Genomic DNA, 9,578 nt, shown 5'->3' on the forward strand with positions numbered 1-9,578 from the left:
ATTGGTTCAAAGTTTGGGGGAGGGGAGGGGGGAGGGGCAATTGCCCCTGAGCTTAACACATAGTAAGTAGCTCCGCCTGTTGTGATGCCATTTATTTGATTGATACCAATCAAGATTAATTAATGATAATTATCTGGGACAACGCATCACGGACTGCATGTCCTCCTGTCAACTACTCCTGTTTTAGAATATATAGTCTCTGTTTTATAGTGTACTACCTACTAATTTTTTTGAAAGTCAAACTTTATGAAGTTTGACCGAGTTTTTGATTGTAATTATCTATATCTATAACACCACAGAAATATAATATGAAAGTACATGCCATGGTGCTCCTAATGATATGTATTTGATATAGTAGATGAAAATAACTTTCTCTACAAACCTGATCAAAGTTTGTAAATTTTGACTTCAATTTTTTTTAGACACTACATTATGAAACGGAAGGAATCTTATATGTAACCTCGCCCCCACTACATCCTATAGACGGCCCGTGCAAATAGTTGACGTTAACAAGGAGATAACTCCTTGTTTAACACTGTCTAAAATTTGACTTCCTATCTGACATAAATCTTTTCTTCCTTATGTAACACTAGTTTAAATTTTGTTTCCTTTGCGGCACTTCCATCCTTTTTGGCTACGAACGGTATTAAATAACAACTGAAAAGTACTTACTGCGTTTCACAATATAAGACATTTTTACAAATTATTACATTATGGGATGGAGGGAGTAGATCTTTTTCCTTGATACGATATGTGACCCAAAACGACACTAAAGTTCTCGTAGAGTTGTAATTACGCAAGATCTATGTACCAAATTGTGTATCTACGCAAGATCTCCACTCTTCGGCCACGCATATACATTTTCTTTGAATTTTTTTAACATAATACAGATGCAGACGGTCATACAAACACACATACATTCATTCCTATGAATGCATGCATGCACACTCATCCCCATGAGCATCTTTGAGAGATCGAGTCGACACATCATATTCACACACACACCTTCGTAGTCGATGGGAACGCAATGTCAAGCCTGAGACTTGAACTCTGATAGACAGAGAATACCACTGTCCTTCTAACCATTCAACCACGGGTTGGTTCGCACATTTTCTTTGAGTTGATGTGTATAATATGCACAACACCAACTCACATCTCATTTTTTTTAATTAAGAGTTTCTGCGGGTGGCTGGGAGAATCATATCGAGCACAACATACACCCCAACACATGACATCAGATGGTCAGTCGGTAGAGCGGCAAACTTGGCACCATCGGTCGCTGCGAGGCGTGCGTCCACGATGAAGTGGCGCCGTCGTGCACGCCGCGCTGCACCACGACCGAGTGTCGCCACCACCAATCATCCTGCTAGAGAGCTTTGTTCATCAGATCCAGACTAAGAATACCAAGCCCCTCTTGGCTTTTTAGGTTGACAAACCTCATCTCACCTGATTACCTTTTGTTCTTATCCCCTTGTCAAGTGATTCCAGCTCTAAAAAGGTCAACTCTTTTCCTTACCCCCACAGAAATAAGGTAGCATTTTACCCTGCCAACAGGTACGTTTTGTTTCAAAAAATAAATTATATTCATTGTTGCTGCCCAAACCTCACCGAGCTTGCTTAACATAGCATGACAGAAAAAAATAATCCAGCAAACAACATCTATTGTAGATGAACTGATCATGGTAGAAGATTATTTAGTGCGGATTTTCAATTATGGTCTCGAAAGAAATCCAATAAGAAAACTATGCCCCTGCACTTCTGATAGAATCTACACAGATGGATTGAATTGGTTCATCTTTTTGCATGTCTTGGTGTAATTTTCATTGCAACAGGATATATCATTTTTGGCAGATGTCAGTTCAAATCCAATGTTCCAACAGACATGAAGGAACCATTGGTAAAAATAAACAGATGTAGTAATTAAATATTCTCAATGTATCTATGATTTTTTAAGGCGAAATATAATGGGTCGAGCATTTCACATGTACTCAAATTCCCTCTACTTTATCACTAACTTCCTCTGATTTTTGTCTCTACATTATCATGCAAAATATTCCTACTATGTCAGATTTTCAAACTATTGTATTTTTTTGTTATCCCTATTGTTTTATTAGTTGTCTGCACATTTTCATTGCCAATTTGCATTTTTGGTGATAGTCTATATCTCTTATATAATGTGGTCAAGGATATATATTATTAATCAAAATATTGATGTTTATATAATCAAATATCAGTGAAATATATTGCAAATGGTCCCGCCACAATGTGCGGGGTGTCATCTAGTAATAAATAAAGATGTGATGCTTATTGTAATGATACATAAATCTTGACCTCAGAACATTATTTATGCCGTTATTTACATGCCACTTCTAATTATGTTCCTTCATCGTGTTTAAATTTTGCATATAGACAAGGAAACAAGCAAGCAAGGAAATACCATTTTAAGATAGCATAGATAGCCTCATAGCCAAGCCTTTCAATAACTAGAGAACTGAGGAAAACAGAAGTGATTCTTAGAAATTATACATTGTGCTCTACCTCGCGGTTCTAGACTGCGCGTGGAGGGGCATTCTCAATTTTGGCATAAAGACCACATGATTCCTTTCTAGTACAACATCGGTAGCATCTTGTCTTGCGCCCTCATGACTAACATTATTAGAACAGTTTTACAGTTGCAATCGCAGCTGTATCTACCTGATGCAAAACACTCATAATAGATGCATCTATCGCCAATAATTAGATGCTAATAGCTGTCACCAAATACAACATGTGTGTGTATGTCTGCATTAACCGACCTACAGTTGTGTTTACGAGAAGAAGCTAAAAAGGTGTTTGGGGAGGAGGGCGGGGCGATGGCAGTGCCTATGTCTTGCACACAACCTGAGATGCTCCTTATCCTCATTTGGTTTGAGGGATTCTTACAGGAAAAGCATAGGAACAAAGATTCCAGAGGAAAATTTTCTATAGATACATTCGGTTTGTAGGAAACGTGTGTAGGAATTTCGTAATAATGCTATTCAATCTACACAGCCACTCAAAGCTCATTTTGTGCGTACAAACGATGCAAGACAATTATTCAGGATGTCAAGTGTCATACTATAAACTTCCTGTACTATTCCTGAGTCCTACGTTCTGGTTTCCTCCAAACCGAATGATGTTGGTCTTCACTTTCTTGCCTCGGCGGGATGGGACTAATTTCGTACATTATTTTGGGAATTTTAGAATCTTACAATGGGCCTCAGACAAGATGTTCTAAACGGCGCCTTCAGCGCCCGTTTATTCGATTCCAGCAAACGGGCGCACACTATAGTTCCGCGCTGGGCCGGGCCATGTTTCGTTTCCTTTTCTGTAAAAACTTCCAAAAACACAGCGAGGTGGTCGGGGGTCGAACTCGTCACCTGTTTCTTTTTTGAGATCGAACCAGTGCAGTAACCAACTGACCATGATTCCCCTTGGTGCTAATTGTCTTCCTTTACGTTTCTTTAACTAAATTGTGCTGTGCTTTTACCATATTTTATTTGTTTTGGCCGGGATTCTTCTGTCTTTTTTCCTTTTCTTTTTCAGTTAAGTTTTCAAAATTCATGAACTCTTTTCATCGATGAACTTGTTCGAAATTGATGAAGTTTATTCAACTGTACAAACCTTTTTCTCAAAATCAATGAACGTTTTCAAATTGGATGAACTTTTTTCGAATTTAATGAACTTTTTTCCTAATTCGATGAACTGTTTTTCAAAAAGCGTGACCTTTTTTCAAAGGTGATGAACCTTTTTCAAAATCGATGAACTTTTTTCAAAATTTATGAACCTTTTTAAAAATTTGATGAACTTTAAATCCATGAACTTTTTTCTCAATTTTTGTGAAATATTTCTGAAAATGGATGAACTTTTTTTAAATCCGTGAACATTTCTCTTATTTTTTGTGAACTATTTCTGAAAATTGATGAACTTTTTTCAAATACTATGAACTTTTTCTCAAAACTGTGAATTTTTTTTTCAAAATTGATGAACTTTTTTTCAAAATCAATGATTTTTTTTGTAATTCATGAACTTTTTCTTTCGAAATGTTTTCAAATAGTTGAAAAATCAAACGCTACAGTGAATGGTAGATGTGTACTAATAAATTGTGCGTCTATTAATGTCCTTAAATAATTCGCCCTGAACTTGGTCACTAGCACGTACCTAGGTCAGGTGGTTAGCCTTTTGTAAAAATTTTTGTGAGGGTGCATGGTCGATCCACGAGGAGACCTTTTTTGCCGATTTTTTCGCAATGCCCACGAGGAAACCTGCGATCTACTGAAATTTGCTGGGCCGGCCCAGTACCATCGCCCGCGGGCGCCAGTAAGCGGAACCGGCGCTGAGAGCGCCGGTTAGGACCTCTCTGTGTCGGCCTCCCTTCTTTCAGTTGTGACTGTTGTTTGTCTCAAAAAAAAAAAGTTGTGACTGTTGTATCATGGTGTGCTTTATTTATGAAGTGGGGAAGCAACATAACAAGGCCACACAGATGTGCAAGTCTCAAGGAGGATGGGTGACCATAAGAGCATCTCCAGCCGCGTCCCCAATACGCCCTCTCAGACGATTTTTTCACTCCGGCGCATAAAAATCGGCCCAGCCGCATCCCCAAAAGCCCAATTTTTGTCGACTCGGGCTGAATTTGGCGCCGACGCACCCAAGCCAAACCCAGCGCGCTGGGGGGCGCTCGCGGGTGCCGGGTGAAACGGTTTTGGCGCGGAAGAGCCGCGGGCCCGCCGAGTCAGCGACACTCGCCTCGGCATCCTCAGAACGCCTCAGTTTCTCGCGGAGAATCAATGCCAAGGCTGCTGCCGGTTAGTCTTCCATTAATTCCTCACCACAGGACGACTTTTCACGGGTGGTGCGGCGACACATCACTCCCCGCCACGCGTACACACGTCTCCCCGGCGGCTATAAAAAGTGTTGCCCCCCTCCCCCCGCCGCTGGCCACAGACGCCGTGCTCTCTGCCTCTCTCTCTCCGCCGCCGCCGAACCTCTCCTTTCTTCCCAGCCCAGCCGCGATGATGTGCGAGCGGTTCCCCGGCGACGGAGCCGCCAACGGCTTCGGCCGCCGCTCGCTGCACGCGGGGGAGGCGCACCTGCTTTTCGAAGCCAACATCCTGGCGCGTCCAGACATGCGCGCTGGGCCGACAGGATGGAGGCTCAGCGCCGGAGGCGTCCCCATTCCCTCATTGTCGGACGTTGACGCGCGCCCTAACTACTTCGCCGGTGAGGTCGACCGCGTTCGGTCGTCGCTGACCGACGAGCAGCGCGCCTCCCCGTAGTACGCCGCCGACAACCACGACGCGTGGGCGGCGTACTTCCAGCGCCGTCAGGAGCAGCACCTCGCCTCCACCAACGGGGCGCCGGTGGTGGGGGGCTGTGGGAACAGCGAGGGGCGACGCCTGTGGTGGGCCGCCCCCGGCCGAACGCTCCATGAGGTTCTCGCGTACCTCGAGGGCGGCAACAACCCGCCGCTCACATACCCGGCCGCCGCCCCGGTCCCCCGCCGTGGCGCCGGGCATGAGGTTCTCCGACTCGTCGTCCTCGTCCCGCTCCTCTTCCCACTCCTTCGGCTCTCGGCGGTGTTCGGCGTCAGGGACGAGCCCGCAGCGGAGACCCTGCTCGGCCGACATCGTCATCAACGAAGGCGGCGGGCGCGCCTCCTCCTCGGCCCCTTCCCGCTTCGTCAAGCCGAAAACGGAGGCGGGTCTCACCGCCGTGAAGAAGGAGCCTGGGCTCGTTCCTGTGAAGACGGAGCCCGGGATCGCTGGCGGCGAGAAGGAGGCGCTTGACGACGCGACGGCCTTGAAGTGGGCGCGCGACGACTGGGCGCGGACGGAGATGGAGCGCCAGCGCCACGCCTATGAAGAGCTCGCCGCACGGCATCGGCGAGGCCTCGACGAGGAAGGCGTCATCGGCGAGGCTGCATGTATTCAGCGCACCACCGGCACCGGGCCGCCAAGGCGACGCCGGCCAGGGGTCCAGTAGGGGCGGCGTCCGCGTCAAGGAGGAGAAGGCCGGTGACGACGACGGCGACTTCGCCAAGCTCACCGCGTTCTTCGTGCCGTAGAATGATTAAATTTGTTTATGTAATAAAAATTATGCTATAAAATGTCATTTTCGCCGAACTTTAGCCAAATTCGTATTTTGTATAAAAATATGTCATCTTCTAAGGGCGACCCTAGGGACTTTTAGAAGCTCAAACGCATGAAGAAGCTCCATGCAGATGGACTTTTAGAGTCTCTTGATTACGAATCATTTGACACGTGCGAACCATGCCTCATGGGTAAAATGACCAAGACTCCGTTCTCAGGAACAATGGAGCGAGCAACCAACTTATTGGAAATCATACATACTGATGTGTGCGGTCCAATGAGTGTTGAGGCTCGCGGTGGCTATCGTTATGTTCTCACCCTCACTGATGACTTGAGTAGATATGGGTATGTCTATTTAATGAAACACAAGTCTGAGACCTTTGAAAAGTTCAAGGAATTTTAGAGTGAGGTTGAGAATCAACGTGACAGGAAAATCAAGTTCTTGCGATCAGATCGTGGAGGAGAATACTTGAGTCGTGAATTTGGCACACACTTAAGAAAATGTGGAATAGTTTCACAACTGACGCCGCCTGGAACACCTCAGCGTAATGGTGTGTCCGAACATCGTAATCGCACTCTATTAGATATGGTGCGATCTATGATGTCTCTTACCGATTTACCGCTATCATTTTGGGCTATGCTTTAGAAACTGCCGCATTCACTTTAAATAGGGCTCCGTCGAAATCCGTTGAGACGACACCGTATGAATTATGGTTTGGGAAGAAACCTAAGCTGTTGTTTCTAAAAGTTTGGGGATGCGATGCTTATGTCAAGAAACTTCAACCTGAAAAGCTCGAACCCAAGTCAGAAAAATGCATCTTCATAGGATACCCTAAAGAAACTATTGGGTATACCTTCTACCTCAGATCCGAAGGCAAGATCTTTGTTGCCAAGAATGGATCCTTCCTAGAGAAGGAGTTTCTCTCGAAAGAAGTAAGTGGGAGGAAAGTAGAACTTGATGAAGTATTACCTCTTGAACCGGAAAATGGCGCAACTCAAGAAAATGTTCCTGTGGTGCCTGCACCGACTAGAGAGGAAGTTAGTGATGATGATCATGAAACTTCAGATCGAATTGCTACTGAACTTCGTAGGTCCACAAGGACACGTTCCGCACCAGAGTGGTACGGCAACCCTGTCTTGGAAATCATGTTGTTAGACAACGGTGAACCTTCGAACTATGAAGAAGCAATGGCGGGCCCGGATTCTGACAAATGGCTGGAAGCCATGAAATCCGAGATAGGATCCTTGCATGAAAACGAAGTATGGACTTTGACTGACTTGCCCGTTGAGAGGCGAGCCATAGAAAATAAATGGATTTTTAAGAAGAAGACAGACGCGGATGGTAATGTGACCATCTATAAAGCTCGACTTGTCGCTAAGGGTTATCGACAAGTTCAAGGGGTTGACTATGATGAGACTTTCTCACCGGTAGCGAAGCTAAAGTCCGTCCAAATCATGTTAGCAATTGCCGCATTCTATGATTATGAGATATGGCAAATGGACCTCAAAACGGCATTCCTTAATGGTTTCCTTAAGGAAGAATTGTATATGATGCAGCCGGAAGGTTTTGTCGATCCTAAGAATGCTGACAAGGTGTGCAAGCTCCAATGCTCAATTTATGGGCTGGTGCAAGCATCTCGGAGTTGGAACATTCGCTTTGATGAGATGATCAAAGCGTTTGGGTTTATGCAGACTTATGGAGAAGCCTGCGTTTACAAGAAAGTGAGTGGGAGCTCTGTAGCATTTCTCATATTATATGTAGATGACATACTTTTGATGGGAAATGATATAGAGCTTTTGGACAGCATTAAGGCCTACTTGAATAAGAGTTTTTCAATGAAGGACCTTGGAGAAGCTGCTTATATATTAGGCATCAAGATCTATAGAGATAGATCAAGACGCCTCATAGGTCTTTCACAAAGCACATACCTTGATAAGATATTGAAGAAGTTCAATATGGATCAGTCTAAGAAGGGGTTCTTGCCTGTGTTGCAAGGTGTGAAATTAAGCTCAGCTCAATGTCCGACCACGGCAGAAGATATAGAAGAGATGAGTGTTATCCCCTATGCCTCAGCCATAGGTTCTATTATGTATGCCATGCTGTGTACCAGACCTGATGTAAACCTTGCCGTAAGTTTGGTAGGTAGGTACCAAAGTAATCCCGGCAAGGAACACTGGACAGCGGTCAAGAATATCCTGAAGTACCTGAAAAGGACTAAGGAAATGTTTCTCGTTTATGGAGGTGACGAAGAGCTCGTCATAAAGGGTTACGTCGACTAGCTTCGACACAGATCTGGATGACTCTAAGTCACAAACCGGATACATGTATATTTTAAATGGTGGGGCAGTAAGCTGGTGCAGTTGCAAGCAGAGCGTCGTGGCGGGATCTACATGTGAAGCGGAGTACATGGCGGCCTTGGAGGCAGCGCATGAAGCAATTTGGGTGAAGGAGTTCATCACCGACCTAGGAATCATACCCAATGCGTCGGGGCCGATCAAACTCTTCTGTGACAGGACTGGAGCTATTGCACTTGCCAAGGAGCCTAGGTTTCACAAGAAGACCAGGCACATCAAGCGTCGCTTCAACTCCATTCGTGAAAATGTTCAAGATGGAGACATAGATATTTGTAAAGTACATATGGACCTGAATGTAGCAGATCCATTGACTAAACCTCTCCCTAGAGCAAAACATGATCAACACCAGAATTCCATGGGTGTTCGATTCATCACAATGTAACTAGATTATTGACTCTAGTGCAAGTGGGAGACTGTTGGAAATATGCCCTAGAGGCAATAATAAAGGATTATTATTATATTTCCTTGTTCATGATAATTGTCTTTTATTCATGCTATAATTGTGTTATCAGGAAATCGTAATACATGTGTGAATACATAGACACCAACATGTCCCTAGTAAGCCTCTAGTTGACTAGCTCGTTGATCAACAGATAGTCATGGTTTCCTGACTATGGACATTGGATGTCATTGATAACGAGATCACATCATTAGGAGAATGATGTGATGGACAAGACCCAATCCTAAACATAGCACAAGATCGTATAGTTCGTTTGCTAGAGTTTTTTCCAATGTCAAGTATCTTTTCCTTAGACCATGAGATCGTTTAACTCCCGGATACCGTAGGAATGCTTTGGGTGTACCAAACGTCACAACGTAATTGGGTGACTATAAAGGTATACTACGGGTATCTCCGAAAGTATCTGTTGGGTTGACACGGATCAAGACTGGGATTTGTCACTCCGTATGACGGAGAGGTATCTCTGGGCCCACTCGGTAATGCATCATCATAATGAGCTCAAAGTGACCAAGTGTCTGGTCGCGGGATCATGCATTACAGTATGAGTAAAGTGACTTGCCGGTAACGAGATTGAACGAGGTATTGGGATACCGACGATCGAATCTCGGGCAAGTAACATACCGATTGACAAAGGGAATTGTATACAGGGTTGCTTG

This window comes from Triticum dicoccoides, chromosome 2A (assembly GCF_002162155.2).
Source record: "Triticum dicoccoides isolate Atlit2015 ecotype Zavitan chromosome 2A, WEW_v2.0, whole genome shotgun sequence".
NCBI classification, from domain to species: domain Eukaryota; kingdom Viridiplantae; phylum Streptophyta; class Magnoliopsida; order Poales; family Poaceae; genus Triticum; species Triticum dicoccoides.